Genomic DNA, 22,651 nt, shown 5'->3' with positions numbered 1-22,651 from the left:
TGACAAGTATTCCGTCATTAGAAATTGCGTGTTGAATGGACTTCTCGATAAGCATTGTTTCAGGGTTAAATAGGTTAAGAGTCAGGAATAGCCAATACATAATAGCTGTAACTGCTAAAATGCCAGTGCAGTCATTGCCAAATGAAGCAGTTTGAAAAGCTGAAGCCCTTCTTTCAAACTATTGCTTTTAGGGTAATTAAGAAATCATTCCCATTTAGGACAATGCTGTGCATAGAGCCATATAGGCAAGAAAAAAAATGTGAAGATAGCATTGAAATATCAATATTCCTACAATTCCTTTCCGTCCTAGAACACAACCATGCCATCAAACATCCTCTATGTTTTCTAATTTTCCTAACCTTAACCCTAGCTAAGGGTTTGGGTGGTTAGGGTTAGAGGTCCAGATTGTCTCCGAAAAATCAATGCAACCTTCCACTCATTTGAGTGGAAGATGTATCTCAGGGCATCAATATATTAGCTTTATAACACTCAACAATCTTGCCAAACCAAAGAAAATGTATGAACTGTGCTACAATTTTATTTCTTGACAAGTACTCCGTCATTAGAAATTGCGTCTTGAATGGACTTCTCGATAAGCATTGTTTCAGGGTTAAATAGGTTAAGAGTCAGGAATAGCCAATACATAATAGCTGTAACTGCTAAAATGCCAGTGCAGTCATTGCCAAATGAAGCAGTTTGAAAAGCTAAAGCCCTTCTTTCAAACTATTGCTTTTAGGGTAATTAAGAAATCATTCCCATTTAGGGCAATGCTGTGCATAGAGCCATATAGGCAAGAAAAAAAATGTGAAGATAGCACTGAAATATCAATATTCCTACAATTCCTTTCCGTCCTAGAACACAACCATGCCATCAAACATCCTCTATGTTTTCTAATTTTCCTAACCCTAACCCTAGCTAAGGGTTTGGGTGGTTAGGGTTAGAGGACCAGATTGTCTCCGAAGAACCAATGCAACCTTCCACTCCTTTGAGTGGAAAATATATCTCAGGGCATCAATATATCAGCTTTATAACACTCAACAATCTTGCCAAACCAAAGAAAATGTATGAACTGTGCTACAATTTTATCTCTTGACAAGTATTCCGTCATTAGAAATTGCGTGTTGAATGGAGTTCTCGATAAGCATTGTTTCAGGGTTAAATAGGTTAAGAGTCAGGAATAGCCAATACATAATAGCTGTAACTGCTAAAATGCCAGTGCAGTCATTGCCAAATGAAGCAGTTTGAAAACCTGAAGCCCTTCTTTCAAACTATTGCTTTTAGGGTAATTAAGAAATCATTCCCATTTAGGGCAATGCTGTGCATAGAGCCATATAGGCAAGAAAAAAAATGTGAAGATAGCATTGAAATATCAATATTCCTACAATTCCTTTCCGTCCTAGAACACAACCATGCCATCAAACATCCTCTATGTTTTCTAATTTTCCTAACCCTTAACCCTAGCTAAGGGTTTGGGTGGTTAGGGTTAGAGGTCCAGATTGTCTCCGAAAAATCAATGTAACCTTCCACTCATTTGAGTGGAAAATATATCTCAAGGCATCAATATATCAGCTTTATAACACTCAACAATCCTGCCAAACAAAAGAAAATGTATAAACTGTGCTACAATTTTATTTCTTGACAAGTATTCCGTCATTAGAAATTGCGTGTTGAATGGAGTTCTCGATAAGCATTGTTTCAGGGTTAAATAGGTTAAGAGTCAGGAATAGCCAATACATAATAGCTGTAACTGCTAAAATGCCAGTGCAGTCATTGCCAAATGAAGCATTTTGAAAACCTGAAGCCCTTCTTTCAAACTATTGCTTTTAGGGTAATTAAGAAATCATTCCCATTTAGGGCAATGCTGTGCATAGAGCCATATAGGCAAGAAAAAAAATGTGAAGATAGCATTGAAATATCAATATTCCTACAATTCCTTTCCGTCCTAGAACACAACCATGCCATCAAACATCCTCTATGTTTTCTAATTTTCCTAACCCTTAACCCTAGCTAAGGGTTTGGGTGGTTAGGGTTAGAGGTCCAGATTGTCTCCGAAAAATCAATGTAACCTTCCACTCATTTGAGTGGAAAATATATCTCAAGGCATCAATATATCAGCTTTATAACACTCAACAATCCTGCCAAACAAAAGAAAATGTATAAACTGTGCTACAATTTTATTTCTTGACAAGTATTCCGTCATTAGAAATTGCGTGTTGAATGGAGTTCTCGATAAGCATTGTTTCAGGGTTAAATAGGTTAAGAGTCAGGAATAGCCAATACATAATAGCTGTAACTGCTAAAATGCCAGTGCAGTCATTGCCAAATGAAGCATTTTGAAAACCTGAAGCCCTTCTTTCAAACTATTGCTTTTAGGGTAATTAAGAAATCATTCCCATTTAGGGCAATGCTGTGCATAGAGCCATATAGGCAAGAAAAAAAATGTGAAGATAGCATTGAAATATCAATATTCCTACAATTCCTTTCCATCCTAGAACACAACCATGCCATCAAACATCCTCTATGTTTTCTAATTTTCCTAACCCTAACCCTAGCTAAGGGTTTGGGTGGTTAGGGTTAGAGGTCCAGATTGTCTCCGAAAAATCAATGCAACCTTCCACTCATTTGAGTGGAAAATATATCTCAGGGCATCAATATATCAGCTTTATAACACTCAACAATCCTGCCAAACAAAAGAAAATGTATAAACTGTGCTACAATTTTATTTCTTGACAAGTATTCCGTCATTAGAAATTGCGTGTTGAATGGAGTTCTCGATAAGCATTGTTTCAGGGTTAAATAGGTTAAGAGTCAGGAATAGCCAATACATAATAGCTGTAACTGTTAAAATGCAAGTGCAGTCAATGCCAAATGAAGCAGTTTGAAAAGCTGAAGCCCTTCTTTCAAACTTTTGCTTTTAGGGCAATTAAGAAATCATTCCCATTTAGGGCAATGCTGTGCATAGAGCCATATAGGCAAGAAAAAAAATGTGAAGATAGCATTGAAATATCAATATTCCTACAATTCCTTTCCGTCCTAGAACCCAAACATGCCATCAAACATCCTCTATGTTTTCTAATTTTCCTAACCCTAACCCTAGCTAAGGGTTTGTGTGGTTAGGGTTAGAGGTCCAGATTGTCTCCGAAAAATCAATGCAACCTTCCACTCATTTGAGTGGAAAATATATCTCAGGGCATCAATATATCAGCTTTATAACACTCAACAATCCTGCCAAACCAAAGAAAATGTATAAACTGTGCTATAATTTTATTTCTTGACAAGTATTCCGTCATTAGAAATTGAGTGTTGAATGGAGTTCTCGATAAGCATTGTTTCAGGGTTAAATAGGTTAAGAGTCAGGAATAGCCAATACATAATAGCTGTAACTGCTACATGCCAGTGTAATCAATGCCAAATGAAGCAGTTTGAAAAGCTGAAGCCCTTCTTTCAAACTTTTGCTTTTAGGGTAATTAAGAAATCATTCCCATTTAGGGCAATGCTGTGCATAGAGCCATATAGGCAAGAAAAAAAAAGTGAAGATAGCATTGAAATATCAATATTCCTACAATTCCTTTCCGTCCTAGAACACAACCATGCCATCAAACATCCTCTATGTTTTCTAATTTTCCTAACCCTTAACCCTAGCTAAGGGTTTGGGTGGTTAGGGTTAGAGGTCCAGATTGTCTCCGAAAAATCAATGCAACCTTCCACTCATTTGAGTGGAAAATATATCTCAAGGCATCAATATATCAGCTTTATAACACTCAACAATCCTGCCAAACAAAAGAAAATGTATAAACTGTGCTACAATTTTATTTCTTGACAAGTATTCCGTCATTAGAAATTGCGTGTTGAATGGACTTCTCGATAAGCATTGTTTCAGGGTTAAATAGGTTAAGAGTCAGGAATAGCCAATACATAATAGCTGTAACTGTTAAAATGCCAGTGCAATCAATGCCAAATGAAGCAGTTTGAAAAGCTGAAGCCCTTCTATCAAACTATTGCTTTTAGGGTAATTAAGAAATCGTTCCCATTTAGGACAATGCTGTGCATAGAGCCATATAGGCAAGAAAAAAAAATGTGAAGATAGCATTGAAATATCAATATTCCTACAATTCCTTTCCGTCCTAGAACACAACCATGCCATCAAACATCCTCTATGTTTTCTAATTTTCCTAACCCTAACCCTAGCTAAGGGTTTAGGTGGTTAGGGTTAGAGGTCCACATTGTCTCCGAAAAATCAATGCAACCTTCCACTCATTTGAGTGGAAAATATATCTCAGGGCATCAATATATCAGCTTTATAACACTCAACAATCCTGCCAAACCAAAGAAAATGTATGAACTGTGCTACAATTTTATCTCTTGACAAGTATTCCGTCATTAGAAATTGCGTGTTGAATGGAGTTCTCGATAAGCATTGTTTCAGGGTTAAATAGGTTAAGAGTCAGGAATAGCCAATACATAATAGCTGTAACTGCTAAAATGCCAGTGCAGTCATTGCCAAATGAAGCAGTTTGAAAACCTGAAACCCTTCTTTCAAACTATTGCTTTTAGGGTAATTAAGAAATCATTCCCATTTAGGGCAATGCTGTGCATAGAGCCATATAGGCAAGAAAAAAAATGTGAAGATAGCATTGAAATATCAATATTCCTACAATTCCTTTCCGTCCTAGAACACAACCATGCCATCAAACATCCTCTATGTTTTCTAATTTTCCTAACCCTTAACCCTAGCTAAGGGTTTGGGTGGTTAGGGTTAGAGGTCCAGATTGTCTCCGAAAAATCAATGTAACCTTCCACTCATTTGAGTGGAAAATATATCTCAAGGCATCAATATATCAGCTTTATAACACTCAACAATCCTGCCAAACAAAAGAAAATGTATAAACTGTGCTACAATTTTATTTCTTGACAAGTATTCCGTCATTAGAAATTGCGTGTTGAATGGAGTTCTCGATAAGCATTGTTTCAGGGTTAAATAGGTTAAGAGTCAGGAATAGCCAATACATAATAGCTGTAACTGCTAAAATGCCAGTGCAGTCATTGCCAAATGAAGCAGTTTGAAAACCTGAAGCCCTTCTTTCAAACTATTGCTTTTAAGGTAATTAAGAAATCATTCCCATTTAGGGCAATGCTGTGCATAGAGCCACAGAGGCAAGAAAAAAAATGTGAAGATAGCATTGAAATATCAATATTCCTACAATTCCTTTCCGTCCTAGAACACAACCATGCCATCAAACATCCTCTATGTTTTCTAATTTTCCTAACCCTAACCCTAGCTAAGGGTTTGGGTGGTTAGGGTTAGAGGTCCAGATTGTCTCCGAAGAACCAATGCAACCTTCCACTCCTTTGAGTGGAAAATATATCTCAGGGCATCAATATATCAGCTTTATAACACTCAACAATCTTGCCAAACCAAAGAAAATGTATGAACTGTGCTACAATTTTATCTCTTGACAAGTATTCCGTCATTAGAAATTGCGTGTTGAATGGAGTTCTCGATAAGCATTGTTTCAGGGTTAAATAGGTTAAGAGTCAGGAATAGCCAATACATAATAGCTGTAACTGCTAAAATGCCAGTGCAGTCATTGCCAAATGAAGCAGTTTGAAAACCTGAAGCCCTTCTTTCAAACTATTGCTTTTAAGGTAATTAAGAAATCATTCCCATTTAGGGCAATGCTGTGCATAGAGCCATATAGGCAAGAAAAAAAATGTGAAGATAGCATTGAAACATCAATATTCCTACAATTCCTTTCCGTCCTAGAACACAACCATGCCATCAAACATCCTCTATGTTTTCTAATTTTCCTAACCCTTAACCCTAGCTAAGGGTTTGGGTGGCTAGGGTTAGAGGTCCAGATTGTCTCCGAAAAATCAATGTAACCTTCCACTCATTTGAGTGGAAAATATATCTCAAGGCATCAATATATCAGCTTTATAACACTCAACAATCCTGCCAAACAAAAGAAAATGTATAAACTGTGCTACAATTTTATTTCTTGACAAGTATTCCGTCATTAGAAATTGCGTGTTGAATGGAGTTCTCGATAAGCATTGTTTCAGGGTTAAATAGGTTAAGAGTCAGGAATAGCCAATACATAATAGCTGTAACTGCTAAAATGCCAGTGCAGTCATTGCCAAATTAAGCATTTTGAAAACCTGAAGCCCTTCTTTCAAACTATTGCTTTTAGGGTAATTAAGAAATCATTCCCATTTAGGGCAATGCTGTGCATAGAGCCATATAGGCAAGAAAAAAAATGTGAAGATAGCATTTAAATATCAATATTCCTACAATTCCTTTCCATCCTAGAACACAACCATGCCATCAAACATCCTCTATGTTTTCTAATTTTCCTAACCCTAACCCTAGCTAAGGGTTTGGGTGGTTAGGGTTAGAGGTCCAGATTGTCTCCGAAAAATCAATGCAACCTTCCACTCATTTGAGTGGAAAATATATCTCAGGGCATCAATATATCAGCTTTATAACACTCAACAATCCTGCCAAACAAAAGAAAATGTATAAACTGTGCTACAATTTTATTTCTTGACAAGTATTCCGTCATTAGAAATTGCGTGTTGAATGGAGTTCTCGATAAGCATTGTTTCAGGGTTAAATAGGTTAAGAGTCAGGAATAGCCATTACATAATAGCTGTAACTGCTATATGCCAGTGTAATCAATGCCAAATGAAGCAGTTTGAAAAGCTGAAGCCCTTCTTTCAAACTTTTGCTTTTAGGGTAATTAAGAAATCATTCCCATTTAGGGCAATGCTGTGCATAGAGCCACAGAGGCAAGAAAAAAAATGTGAAGATAGCATTAAAATATCAATATTCCTACAATTCCTTTCCGTCCTAGAACCCAAACATGCCATCAAACATCCTCTATGTTTTCTAATTTTCCTAACCCTAACCCTAACTAAGGGTTTAGGTGGTTAGGGTTAGAGGTCCAGATTGTCTCCGAAAAATCAATGCAACCTTCCACTCATTTGAGTGGAAAATATATCTCAAGGCATCAATATATCAGCTTAATAACACTCAACAATCCTGCCAAACCAAAGAAAATGTATAAACTGTGCTACAATTTTATTTCTTGAGAAGTATTCCGTCATTAGAAATTGCGTGTTGAATGGAGTTCTAGATAAGCATTGTTTCAGGGTTAAATAGGTTAAGAGTCAGGAATAGCCAATACATAATAGCTGTAACTGCTATATGCCAGTGTAATCAATGCCAAATGAAGCATTTTGAAAAGCTGAAGCCCTTCTTTCAAACTTTTGCTTTTAGGGTAATTAAGAAATCATTCCCATTTAGGGCAATGCTGAGCATAGAGCCATATAGGCAAGAAAAAAAATGTGAAGATAGCATTGAAATATCAATATTCCTACAATTCCTTTCCGTCCTAGAACCCAAATATGCCATCAAACATCCTCTATGTTTTCTAATTTTCCTAACCCTAACCCTAGCTAAGGGTTTGGGTGGTTAGGGTTAGAGGTCCAGATTGTCTCCGAAAAATCAATGCAACCTTCCACTCATTTGAGTGGAAAATATATCTCAGGGCATCAATATATCAGCTTTATAACACTCAACAATCCTGCCAAACCAAAGAAAATGTATAAACTGTGCTACAATTTTATTTCTTGACAAGTATTCCGTCATTAGAAATTGCGTGTTGAATGGAGTTCTAGATAAGCATTGTTTCAGGGTTAAATAGGTTAAGAGTCAGGAATAGCCATTACATAATAGCTGTAACTGCTATATGCCAGTGTAATCAATGCCAAATGAAGCAGTTTGAAAAGCTGAAGCCCTTCTTTCAAACTTTTGCTTTTAGGGTAATTAAGAAATCATTCCCATTTAGGGCAATGCTGTGCATAGAGCCACAGAGGCAAGAAAAAAAATGTGAAGATAGCATTAAAATATCAATATTCCTACAATTCCTTTCCGTCCTAGAACCCAAACATGCCATCAAACATCCTCTATGTTTTTTAATTTTCCTAACCCTAACCCTAGCTAAGGGTTTAGGTGGTTAGGGTTAGAGGTCCAGATTGTCTCCGAAAAATCAATGCAACCTTCCACTCATTTGAGTGGAAAATATATCTCAAGGCATCAATATATCAGTTTAATAACACTCAACAATCCTGCCAAACCAAAGAAAATGTATAAACTGTGCTACAATTTTATTTCTTGAGAAGTATTCCGTCATTAGAAATTGCGTGTTGAATGGAGTTCTAGATAAGCATTGTTTCAGGGTTAAATAGGTTAAGAGTCAGGAATCGCCAATACATAATAGCTGTAACGGCTATATGCCAGTGTAATCAATGCCAAATGAAGCAGTTTGAAAAGCTGAAGCCCTTCTTTCAAACTTTTGCTTTTAGGGTAATTAAGAAATCATTCCCATTTAGGGCAATGCTGTGCATAGAACCATATAGGCAAGAAAAAAAATGTGAAGATAGCATTGAAATATCAATATTCCTACAATTCCTTTCCGTCCTAGAACACAACCATGCCATCAAACATCCTCTATGTTTTCTAATTTTCCTAACCCTTAACCCTAGCTAAGGGTTTGGGTGGTTAGGGTTAGAGGTCAAGATTGTCTCCGAAGAATCAATGCAACCTTCCACTCATTTGAGTGGAAGATGTATCTCAGGGCATCAATATATTAGCTTTATAACACTCAACAATCTTGGCAAACCAAACAAAATGTATGAACTGTGCTACAATTTTATTTCTTGACAAGTATTCCGTCATTAGAAATTGCGTGTTGAATGGACTTCTCGATAAGCATTGTTTCAGGGTTAAATAGGTTAAGAGTCAGGAATAGCCAATACATAATAGCTGTAACTGCTACAATGCCAGTGCAGTCATTGCCAAATGAAGCAGTTTGAAAAGCTTAAGCCCTTCTTTCAAACTATTGCTTTTAAGGTAATTAAGAAATCATTCCCATTTAGGGCAATGCTGTGCATAGAGCCATATAGGCAAGAAAAAAAATGTGAAGATAGCATTGAAATATTAATATTCCTACAATTCCTTTCCGTCCTAGAACACAACCATGCCATCAAACATCCTCTATGTTTTCTAATTTTCCTAACCCTAACCCTAGCTAAGGGTTTGGGTGGCTAGGGTTAGAGGTCCAGATTGTCTCCGAAAAATCAATGCAACCATCCACTCATTTGAGTGGAAAATATATCTCAAGGCATCAGTTTATCAGCTTTATAACACTCAACAATCCTGCCAAACCAAAGAAAATGTATGAACTGTGCTACAATTTTATTTCTTGACAAGTATTCCGTCATTAGAAATTGCTTGTTGAATGGAGTTCTAGATAAGCATTGTTTCAGGGTTAAATAGGTTAAGAGTCAGGAACAGCCAATACATAATAGCTGTAACTGCTGCATGCCAGTGTAATCAATGCCAAATAAAGCAGTTTGAAAGCTGAAGCCCTTCTTTCAAACTTTTCCTTTTAGGGTAATTAAAAAATCATTCCCATTTAGGGCAATGCTGAGCATAGAGCCATATAGGCAAGAAAAAAAATGTGAAGATAGCATTGAAATATTAATATTCCTACAATTCCTTTCAGTCCTAGAACACAACCATGCCATCAAACATCCTCTATGTTTTCTAATTTTCCTAACCCTAACCCTAGCTAAGGGTTTGGGTGGTTAGGGTTAGAGGTCCAGATTGTCTCCGAAGAATCAATACAACCTTCCACTCATTTGAGTGGAAAATATATCTCAGGGCATCAATATATCAGCTTTATAACACTCAACAATCTTGCCAAACCAAAGAAAATGTATAAACTGTGCTACAATTTTATTTCTTGACAAGTATTCCGTCATTAGAAATTGCGTGTTGAATGGACTTCTCGATAAGCATTGTTTCAGGGTTAAATAGGTTAAGAGTCAGGAATAGCCAATACATAATAGCTGTAACTGTTAAAATGCCAGTGCAATCAATGCCAAATGAAGCAGTTTGAAAAGCTGAAGCCCTTCTATCAAACTATTGCTTTTAGGGTAATTAAGAAATCGTTCCCATTTAGGGCAATGCTGTGCATAGAGCCACAGAGGCAAGAAAAAAAATGTGAAGATAGCATTGAAATATCAATATTCCTACAATTCCTTTCCGTCCTAGAACACAACCATGCCATCAAACATCCTCTATGTTTTCTAATTTTCCTAACCCTTAACCCTAGCTAAGGGTTTGGGTGGTTAGGGTTAGAGGTCCAGATTGTCTCCGAAAAATCAATGTATCCTTCCACTCATTTGAGTGGAAAATATATCTCAAGGCATCAATATATCAGCTTTATAACACTCAACAATCCTGCCAAACAAAAGAAAATGTATAAACTGTGCTACAATTTTATTTCTTGACAAGTATTCCGTCATTAGAAATTGCGTGTTGAATGGAGTTCTCGATAAGCATTGTTTCAGGGTTAAATAGGTTAAGAGTCAGGAATAGCCAATACATAATAGCTGTAACTGCTAAAATGCCAGTGCAGTCATTGCCAAATGAAGCATTTTGAAAACCTGAAGCCCTTCTTTCAAACTATTGCTTTTAGGGTAATTAAGAAATCATTCCCATTTAGGGCAATGCTGTGCATAGAGTCATATAGGCAAGAAAAAAAATGTGAAGATAGCATTGAAATATCAATATTCCTACAATTCCTTTCCATCCTAGAACACAACCATGCCATCAAACATCCTCTATGTTTTCTAATTTTCCTAACCCTAACCCTAGCTAAGGGTTTGGGTGGTTAGGGTTAGAGGTCCAGATTGTCTCCGAAAAATCAATGCAACCTTCCACTCATTTGAGTGGAAAATATATCTCAGGGCATCAATATATCAGCTTTATAACACTCAACAATCCTGCCAAACAAAAGAAAATGTATAAACTGTGCTACAATTTTATTTCTTGACAACTATTCCGTCATTAGAAATTGCGTGTTGAATGGAGTTCTCGATAAGCATTGTTTCAGGGTTAAATAGGTTAAGAGTCAGGAATAGCCAATACATAATAGCTGTAACTGTTAAAATGCCAGTGCAATCAATGCTAAATGAAGCAGTTTGAAAAGCTGAAGCCCTTCTATCAAACTATTGCTTTTAGGGTAATTAAGAAATCATTCCCATTTAGGGCAATGCTGTGCATAGAGCCACAGATGCAAGAAAAAAAATGTGAAGATAGCATTGAAATATCAATATTCCTACAATTCCTTTCCGTCCTAGAACACAACCATGCCATCAAACATCCTCTATGTTTTCTAATTTTCCTAACCCTAACCCTAGCTAAGGGTTTGGGTGGTTAGGGTTAGAGGTCCAGATTGTCTCCGAAAAATCAATGCAACCTTCCACTCATTTGAGTGGAAAATATATCTCAAGGCATCAATATATCAGCTTTATAACACTCAACAATCCTGCCAAACCAAAGAAAATGTATAAACTGTGCTACAATTTTATTTCTTGACAAGTATTCCGTCATTAGAAATTGCGTGTTGAATGGAGTTCTCGATAAGCATTGTTTCAGGGTTAAGTAGGTTAAGAGTAAGGAATAGCCATTACATAATAGCTGTAACTGCTATATGCCAGTGTAATCAATGCCAAATGAAGCAGTTTGAAAAGCTGAAGCCCTTCTTTCAAACTTTTGCTTTTAGGGTAATTAAGAAATCATTCCCATTTAGGGCAATGCTGTGCATAGAGCCACAGAGGCAAGAAAAAAAATGTGAAGATAGCATTAAAATATCAATATTCCTACAATTCCTTTCCGTCCTAGAACCCAAACATGCCATCAAACATCCTCTATGTTTTCTAATTTTCCTAACCCTAACCCTAGCTAAGGGTTTAGGTGGTTAGGGTTAGAGGTCCAGATTGTCTCCGAAAAATCAATGCAACCTTCCACTCATTTGAGTGGAAAATATATCTCAAGGCATCAATATATCAGCTTTATAACACTCAACAATCCTGCCAAACCAAAGAAAATGTATAAACTGTGCTACAATTTTATTTCTTGACAAGTATTCCGTCATTAGAAATTGCGTGTTGAATGGAGTTTTAGATAAGCATTGTTTCAGGGTTAAATAGGTTAAGAGTCAGGAATCGCCAATACATTATAGCTGTAACGGCTATATGCCAGTGTTATCAATGCCAAATGAAGCAGTTTGAAAAGCTGAAGCCCTTCTTTCAAACTTTTGCTTTTAGGGTAATTAAGAAATCATTCCCATTTAGGGCAATGCTGTGCATAGAACCATATAGGCAAGAAAAAAAATGTTAAGATAGCATTGAAATATCAATATTCCTACAATTCCTTTCCGTCCTAGAACACAACCATGCCATCAAACATCCTCTATGTTTTCTAATTTTCCTAACCCTAACCCTAGCTAAGGGTTTGGGTGGTTAGGGTTAGAGGTCCAGATTGTCTCCGAAAAATCAATGCAACCTTCCACTCATTTGAGTGGAAAATATATCTCAAGGCATCAATATATCAGCTTTATAACACTCAACAATCCTGCCAAACCAAAGAAAATGTATAAACTGTGCTACAATTTTATTTCTTGACAAGTACTCCGTCATTAGAAATTGCGTGTTGAATGGAGTTCTAGATAAGCATTGTTTCAGGGTTAAATAGGTTAAGAGTCAGGAATAGCCAATACATAATAGCTGTAACTGCTAAAATGCCAGTGCAGTCATTGCCAAATGAAGCAGTTTGAAAAGCTGAAGCCCTTCTTTCAAACTATTGCTTTTAGGGTAATTAAGAAATCATTCCCATTTAGGGCAATGCTGTGCATAGAGCCATATAGGCAAGAAAAAAAATGTGAAGATAGCATTGAAATATCAATATTCCTACAATTCCTTTCCGTCCTAGAACACAACCATGCCATCAAACATCCTCTATGTTTTCTAATTTTCCTAACCCTAACCCTAGCTAAGGGTTTGGGTGGTTAGGGTTAGAGGTCCAGATTGTCTCCGAAGAACCAATGCAACCTTCCACTCCTTTGAGTGGAAAATATATCTCAGGGCATCAATATATCAGCTTTATAACACTCAACAATCTTGCCAAACCAAAGAAAATGTATGAACCGTGCTACAATTTTATTTCTTGACTAGTATTCCGTCATTAGAAATTGCGTGTTGAATGGAGTTCTCGATAAGCATTGTTTCAGGGTTAAATAGGTTAAGAGTCAGGAATAGCCAATACATAATAGCTGTAACTGCTAAAATGCCAGTGCAGTCATTGCCAAATGAAGCAGTTTGAAAACCTGAAGCCCTTCTTTCAAACTATTGCTTTTAGGGTAATTAAGAAATCATTCCCATTTAGGGCAATGCTGTGCATAGAGCCATATAGGCAAGAAAAAAAATGTGAAGATAGCATTGAAATATCAATATTCCTACAATTCCTTTCCGTCCTAGAACCCAAACATACCATCAAACATCCTCTATGTTTTCTAATTTTCCTAACCCTAACCCTAGCTAAGGGTTTAGGTGGTTAGGGTTAGAGGTCCAGATTGTCTCCGAAAAATCAATGCAACCTTCCACTCATTTGAGTGGAAAATATATCTCAAGGCATCAATATATCAGCTTAATAACACTCAACAATCCTGCCAAACCAAAGAAAATGTATAAACTGTGCTACAATTTTATTTCTTGACAAGTATTCCGTCATTAGAAATTGCGTGTTGAATGGAGTTCTAGATAAGCATTGTTTCAGGGTTAAATAGGTTAAGAGTCAGGAATCGTCAATACATAATAGCTGTAACTGCTATATGCCAGTGTAATCAATGCCAAATGAAGCAGTTTGAAAAGCTGAAGCCCTTCTTTCAAACTTTTGCTTTTAGGGTAATTAAGAAATCATTCCCATTTAGGGCAATGCTGTGCATAGAACCATATAGGCAAGAAAAAAAATATGAAGATAGCATTGAAATATCAATATTCCTACAATTCCTTTCCGTCCTAGAACACAACCATGCCATCAAACATCCTCTATGTTTTCTAATTTTCCTAACCCTAACCCTAGCTAAGGGTTTGGGTGGTTTGGGTTAGAGGTCCAGATTGTCTCCGAAAAATCAATGCAACCTTCCACTCATTTGAGTGGAAAATATATCTCAAGGCATCAATATATCAGCTTTATAACACTCAACAATCCTGCCAAACCAAAGAAAATGTATAAACTGTGCTACAATTTTATTTCTTGACAAGTACTCCGTCATTAGAAATTGCGTGTTGAATGGAGTTCTCGATAAGCATTGTTTCAGGGTTAAATAGGTTAAGAGTCAGGAATCGTCAATACATAATAGCTGTAACTGCTATATGCCAGTGTTATCAATGCCAAATGAAGCAGTTTGAAAAGCTGAAGCCCTTCTTTCAAACTTTTGCTTTTAGGGTAATTAAGAAATCATTCCCATTTAGGGCAATGCTGTGCATAGAGCCACAGAGGCAAGAAAAAAAATGTGAAGATAGCATTGAAATATCAATATTCCTACAATTCCTTTCCGTCCTAGAACACAACCATGCCATCAAACATCCTCTATGTTTTCTAATTTTCCTAACCCTAACCCTAGCTAAGGGTTTGGGTGGTTAGGGTTAGAGGTCCAGATTGTCTCCGAAAAATCAATGCAACCTTCCACTCATTTGAGTGAAAAATATATCTCAGGGCATCAATATATCAGCTTTATAACACTCAACAATCCTGCCAAACCAAAGAAAATGTATAAACTGTGCTACAATTTTATTTCTTGACAAGTATTCCGTCATTAGAATTTGCATGTTGAATGGAGTTCTCGATAAGCATTGTTTCAGGGTTAAATAGGTTAAGAGTCAGGAATAGCCAATACATAATAGCTGTAACTGCTATATGCCAGTGTAATCAATGCCAAATGAAGCAGTTTGAAAAGCTGAAGCCCTTCTTTCAAACTTTTGCATTTAGGGTAATTAAGAAATCATTCCCATTTAGGGCAATGCTGTGCATAGAACCATATATGCAAAAAAAAAATGTGAAGATAGCATTGAAATATCAATATTCCTACAATTCCTTTCCGTCCTAGAACACAACCATGCCATCAAACATCCTCTATGTTTTCTAATTTTCCTAACCCTAACCCTAGCTAAGGGTTTGGGTGGTTAGGGTTAGAGGTCCAGATTGTCTCCGAAAAATCAATGCAACCTTCCACTCATTTGAGTGGAAAATATATCTCAAGGCATCAATATATCAGCTTAATAACACTCAACAATCCTGCCAAACCAAAGAAAATGTATAAACTGTGCTACAATTTTATTTCTTGACAAGTATTCCGTCATTAGAAATTGCGTGTTGAATGGAGTTCTCGATAAGCATTGTTTCAGGGTTAAATAGGTTAAGAGTCAGGAATAGCCAATACATAATACCTGTAACTGCTATATGCCAGTGTAATCAATGCCAAATGAAGCAGTTTGAAAAGCTGAAGCCCTTCTTTCAAACTTTTGCTTTTAGGGTAATTAAGAAATCATTCCCATTTAGGGCAATGCTGTGCATAGAGCCACAGAGGCAAGAAAAAAAATGTGAAGATAGCATTGAAATATCAATATTCCTACAATTCCTTTCCGTCCTAGAACACAACCATGCCATCAAACATCCTCTATGTTTTCTAATTTTCCTAACCCTAACCCTAGCTAAGGGTTTGGGTGGTTAGGGTTAGAGGTCCAGATTGTCTCCGAAGAATCAATGCAACCTTCCACTCATTTGAGTGGAAAATATATCTCAGGGCATCAATATATCAGCTTTATAACACTCAACAATCCTGCCAAACCAAAGATAATGTATGAACTGTGCTACAATTTTATTTCTTGACAAGTATTCCGTCATTAGAAATTGCGTGTTGAATGGAGTTCTCGATAAGCATTGTTTCAGGGTTAAATAGGTTAAGAGTCAGGAATAGCCAATACATAATAGCTGTAACTGCTATATGCCAGTGTAATCAATGCCAAATGAAGCATTTTGAAAAGCTGAAGCCCTTCTTTCAAACTTTTGCTTTTAGGGTAATTAAGAAATCATTCCCATTTAGGGCAATGCTGAGCATAGAGCCATATAGGCAAGAAAAAAAATGTGAAGATAGCATTGAAATATCAATATTCCTACAATTCCTTTCCGTCCTAGAACCCAAACATGCCATCAAACATCCTCTATGTTTTCTAATTTTCCTAACCCTAACCCTAGCTAAGGGTTTGGGTGGTTAGGGTTAGAGGTCCAGATTGTCTCCGAAAAATCAATGCAACCTTCAACTCATTTGAGTGGAAAATATATCTCAAGGCATCAATATATCAGCTTTATAACACTCAACAATCCAGCCAAACCAAAGAAAATGTATGAACTGTGCTACAATTTTATTTCTTGACAAGTATTCCGTCATTAGAAATTGCGTGTTGAATGGAGTTCTAGATAAGCATTGTTTCAGGGTTAAATAGGTTAAGAGTCAGGAATAGCCAATACATAATAGCTGTAACTGCTATATGCCAGTGTAATCAATGCCAAATGAAGCAGTTTGAAAAGCTGAAGCTCTTCTTTCAAACTTTTGCTTTTAGGGTAATTAAGAAATCATTCCCATTTAGGGCAATGCTGTGCATAGAACCATATAGGCAAGAAAAAAAATGTGAAGATAGCATTGAAATATCAATATTCCTACAATTCCTTTCCGTCCTAGAACACAACCATGCCATCAAACATCCTCTATGTTTTCTAATTTTCCTAACCCTAACCCTAGCTAAGGGTTTGGGTGGTTTGGGTTAGAGGTCCAGATTGTCTCCGAAAAATCAATGCAACCTTCCACTCATTTGAGTGGAAAATATATCTCAAGGCATCAATATATCAGCTTTATAACACTCAACAATCCTGCCAAACCAAAGAAAATGTATAAACTGTGCTACAATTTTATTTCTTGACAAGTATTCCGTCATTAGAAATTGCGTGTTGAATGGAGTTCTCGATAAGCATTGTTTCAGGGTTAAATAGGTTAAGAGTCATGAATAGCCAATACATAATAGCTGTAACTGCTATATGCCAGTGTAATCAATGCCAAATGAAGCAGTTTGAAAAGCTGAAGCCCTTCTTTCAAACTTTTGCATTTAGGGTAATTAAGAAATCATTCCCATTTAGGGCAATGCTGAGCATAGAGCCATATAGGCAAGAAAAAAAATGTGAAGATAGCATTGAAATATCAATATTCCTACAATTCCTTTCCGTCCTAGAACCCAAACATGCCATCAAACATCCTCTATGTTTTCTAATTTTCCTAACCCTAACCCTAGCTAAGGGTTTGGGTGGTTAGGGTTAGAGGTCCAGATTGTCTCCGAAAAATCAATGCAACCTTCCACTCATTTGAGTGGAAAATATATCTCAAGGCATCAATATATCAGCTTTATAACACTCAACAATCCTGCCAAACAAAAGAAAATGTATAAACTGTGCTACAATTTTATTTCTTGACAAGTATTCCGTCATTAGAAATTGCGTGTTGAATGGAGTTCTAGATAAGCATTGTTTCAGGGTTAAATAGGTTAAGAGTCAGAATAGCCAATACATAATAGCTGTAACTGCTATATGCCAGTGTAATCAATGCCAAATGAAGCAGTTTGAAAAGCTGAAGCCCTTCTTTCAAACTTTTGCATTTAGGGTAATTAAGAAATCATTCCCATTTAGGGCAATGCTGTGCATAGAACCATATATGCAAAAAAAAAATGTGAAGATAGCATTGAAATATCAATATTCCTACAATTCCTTTCCGTCCTAGAACACAACCATGCCATCAAACATCCTCTATGTTTTCTAATTTTCCTAACCCTAACCCTAGCTAAGGGTTTGGGTGGTTAGGGTTAGAGGTCCAGATTGTCTCCGAAAAATCAATGCAACCTTCCACTCATTTGAGTGGAAAATATATCTCAAGGCATCAATATATCAGCTTAATAACACTCAACAATCCTGCCAAACCAAAGAAAATGTATAAACTGTGCTACAATTTTATTTCTTGACAAGTATTCCGTCATTAGAAATTGCGTGTTGAATGGAGTTCTCGATAAGCATTGTTTCAGGGTTAAATAGGTTAAGAGTCAGGAATAGCCAATACATAATAGCTGTAACTGCTATATGCCAGTGTAATCAATGCCAAATGAAGCAGTTTGAAAAGCTGAAGCCCTTCTTTCAAACTTTTGCATTTAGGGTAATTAAGAAATCATTCCCATTTAGGGCAATGCTGTGCTTAGAGCCATATAGGCAAGAAAAAAAATGTGAAGATAGCATTGAAATATCAATATTCCTACAATTCCTTTCCGTCCTAGAACACAACCATGCCATCAAACATCATCTATGATTTCTAATTTTCCTAACCCTAACCCTAGCTAAGGGTTTGGGTGGTTAGGGTTAGAGGTCCAGATTGTCTCCGAAAAATCAATCCAACCTTCCACTCATTTGAGTGGAAAATATATCTCAAGGCATCAATATATCAGCTTTATAACACTCAACAATCCTGCCAAACCAAAGAAAATGTATAAACTGTGCTACAATTTTATTTCTTGACAAGTATTCCGTCATTAGAAATTGCGTGTTGAATGGAGTTCTAGATAAGCATTGTTTCAGGGTTAAATAGGTTAAGAGTCAGGAATAGCCAATACATAATAGCTGTTACTGCTATATGCCAGTGTAATCAATGCCAAATGAAGCAGTTTGAAAAGCTGAAGCCCTTCTTTCAAACTTTTGCATTTAGGGTAATTAAGAAATCATTCCCATTTAGGGCAATGCTGAGCATAGAGCCATATAGGTGTAGCGGTGAGGCTTATTAATAAGGCAGAATTAAGTGTTTCTGAGCTTCCCAAATGAGGCCCCATTTCTCTGTTCATCTCTGTGGTGCAGCCACAGAGAAACCATTCATGCAAGATGTTTTCTTTTGATAAGGACAGCTCCCAAAGGGGGATGCACTTAGCTAAGCCTGGCTATCATGATCAATGGTCACCCATTGGCGCCTATCTGTCTAGGGAGTGCCAGTTGGACATCTGGACTGCATTACTAAGTGTCAGGACTAAGTGACTCATATCTCACCTTGATCAACCAATCAGGGACTGGTAGGGCCGAGTAACCCACGTGGGACTCTGATGCCCATGGAACTTTCAGCCAATCAATGAGCTGAAGTTCCTCCAGGTAAAACAGGCAACACAGAGAGCCTGGGAGATTCAGATTCAGAAAGGGAGATTCAACAAGATTCAGAAGGGATTCTGGAGAGGATTCTGTGGACTGTTCTAAAGGGAATTCAAAGGAGAATTCCAGGGCAGGACGGCCCAGGAGCAGAAGGCTCCCAAGGGCAGGACATCCTCGCAGCGCGCCTCCTGACCATCCTGAGACTCAGCCCGGACAACCACGGAACGGCCAGTGTGTCCGAGTGCCAGAACTTTCCTTTGTTCTAAGAGTCTAGAGTGGAGGTTGCCAGAGAGTAACCAGCAGCAGGCCTCGTGAACAGGTCGGAATTGTGGACAGCTGAATCACTATTCAGAACTAGCTCTTCATCATAAACGAACTGGTCCTCTTCCTGACTTGCTGGGACCCACAGTCATCTTTTCTCCTGTGCACAAACTGTGCTAGTTAAACAACACCAACTAGCCGGTCAGTGAGCATCAGCAGCGCACCGTGGCAAGCCGCACAGCACAGCCTGGCACAGAGCCAGAGAGCGCGGATTGGACAGCAACAGCCTGCAACTGTTTCTTTGTGCCCGCAGGAGATCTGAATCCCCAGAGATTGGATGAGTATTCAACTTCAATGCATTACAGCTCGAGAATTCAATTGTTATCCAAACCAGTTGATATCAATTTAATTCCTAAGAGTTATGTACTTGTTTGAGTATCTAATGTAGAAGTTGTAACCAAGTTCACTTTACGAAACGGTCTTAATGAATGATATACTGAACGTATGTCCTCTTGATATGTGTAACTCTTTGTAACTGACCGAATATATCTTTTGTATTCTGATAACCCTCTCGATAAGATCTGTTAGGTTTATATGCATATTCTATGTATTAATAAATGTATCCTCGTGTATTAGTACCTGTGTGTGTGCGTTGTTTGAGTTATGTCGCATGGTTGGACTCTAAAGCCATCAAAAGAATCAACTTTGTGATTTACTGCTACAATTAATAATTGTCTCAGTAAATGCCCAAACCCTACAGAACTGGTGCCTTCAGAGAGCCACTAACATTACATATTTGGCGTCCCTGAAACGGCTATGAATCACTACATAGGCAAGAAAAAAAATGTGAAGATAGCATTGAAATATCAATATTCCTACAATTCCTTTCCGTCCTAGAACACAGCCATGTCATCAAACATCCTCTATGTTTTCTAATTTTCCTAACCCTAACCCTAGCTAAGGGTTTGGGTGGTTAGGGTTAGAGGTCCAGATTGTCTCCGAAAAATCAATGCAACCTTCCACTCATTTGAGTGGAAAATATATCTCAGGGCATCAATATATCAGCTTTATAACACTCAACAATCCTGCCAAACCAAAGAAAATGTATAAACTGTGCTACAATTTTATTTCTTGACAAGTATTCCGTCATTAGAAATTGCGTGTTGAATGGAGTTCTCGATAAGCATTGTTTCAGGGTTAAATAGGTTAAGACTCAGGAATAGCCAATACATAATAGCTGTAACTGCTATATGCCACTGTAATCAATGCCAAATGAAGCAGTTTGAAAAGCTGAAGCCCTTCTTTCAAACTTTTGCTTTTAGGGTAATTAAGAAATCATTCCCATTTAGGGCAATGCTGAGCATAGAGCCATATAGGCAAGAAAAAAAATGTGAAGATAGCATTGAAATATCAATATTCCTACAATTCCTTTCCGTCCTAGAACCCAAACATGCCATCAAACATCCTCTATGTTTTCTAATTTTCCTAACCCTAACCCTAGCTAAGGGTTTGGGTGGTTAGGGTTAGAGGTCCAGATTGTCTCTGAAAAATCAATGCAACCTTCCACTCATTTGAGTGGAAAATATATCTCAAGGCATCAATATATCATCTTTATAACACTCAACAATCCTGCCAAACCAAAGAAAATGTATAAACTGTGCTACAATTTTATTTCTTGACAAGTATTCCGTCATTAGAAATTGCGTGTTGAATGGAGTTCTCGATAAGCATTGTTTCAGGGTTAAATAGGTTAAGAGTCAGGAATAGCCAATACATAATAGCTGTAACTGCTATACTGTATGCCAGTGTAATCAATGCCAAATGAAGCAGTTTGAAAAGCTGAAGCCCTTCTTTCAAACTTTTGCTTTTAGGGTAATTAAGAAATCATTCCCATTTAGGGCAATGCTGTGCATAGAGCCACAGAGACAAGAAAAAAAATGTGAAGATAGCATTGAAATATCAATATTCCTACAATTCCTTTCCGTCCTAGAACACAACCATGCCATCAAACATCCTCTATGTTTTCCTATTTTCCTAACCCTAACCCTAGCTAAGGGTTTGGGTGGTTAGGGTTAGAGGTCCAGATTGTCTCCGAAAAACCAATGCAACCTTCCATTCATTTGAGTGGAAAATATATCTCAGGGCATCAATATATCAGCTTTATAACACTCAACAATCTTGCAAAACCAAAGAAAATGTATGAACTGTGCTACAATTTTATTTCTTGACAAGTATTCTGTCATTAGAAATTGCGTGTTGAATGGACTTCTCGATAAGCATTGTTTCAGGGTTAAATAGGTTAAGAGTCAGGAATAGCCAATACATAATAGCTGTAACTGTTAAAATGCCAGTGCAATCAATGCCAAATGAAGCAGTTGGAAATGCTGAAGCCCTTCTTTCAAACTTTTGCTTTTACGGTAATTAAGAAATCATATCCATTTAGGGCAATGCTGTGCATAGAGCCATATAGGCAAGAAAAAAAAATGTGAAGATAGCATTGAAATATCAATATTCCTACAATTCCTTTCCGTCCTAGAACACAACCATGCCATCAAACATCCTCTATGTTTTCTAATTATCCTAACCCTAACCCTAGCCAAGGGTTAGATGTCCAGATTGTCTCTAAAGAATCAATGCAACCTTCCACTCATTTGAGTGGAAAATATATCTCAGGGCATCAATATATCAGCTTTATAACACTCAACAATCCTGCCAAACCAAAGAAAATGTATGAACTGTGCTACAATTTTATTTCTTGACAAGTATTCCGTCATTAGAAATTGCGTGTTGAATGGAGTTCTCGATAAGCATTGTTTCAGGGTTAAATAGGTTAAGAGTCAGGAATAGCCAATACATAATAGCTGTAACTGCTATATGCCAGTGTAATCAATGCCAAATGAAGCAGTTTGAAAAGCTGAAGCCCTTCTTTCAAACTTTTGCTTTTAGGGTAATTAAGAAATCATTCCCATTTAGGGCAATGCTGTGCATAGAGCCATAGAGGCAAAAAAAAAAATGTGAAGATAGCATTGAAATATCAATATTCCTACAATTCCTTTCCGTCCTAGAACACAACCATGTCATCAAACATCCTCTATGTTTTCTAATTTTCCTAACCCTAACCCTAGCTAAGGGTTTGGGTGGTTAGGGTTAGAGGTCCAGATTGTCTCCGAAAAATCAATGCAACCTTCCACTCATTTGAGTGGAAAATATATCTCAGGGCATCAATATATCAGCTTTATAACACTCAACAATCCT

The sequence above is a fragment of the Lepisosteus platostomus genome, chromosome 8 (assembly GCF_059453375.1).
Source record: "Lepisosteus platostomus isolate fLepPlt1 chromosome 8, fLepPlt1.hap1, whole genome shotgun sequence".
NCBI classification, from domain to species: domain Eukaryota; kingdom Metazoa; phylum Chordata; class Actinopteri; order Semionotiformes; family Lepisosteidae; genus Lepisosteus; species Lepisosteus platostomus.
This window is presented reverse-complemented; position numbering follows the sequence as displayed.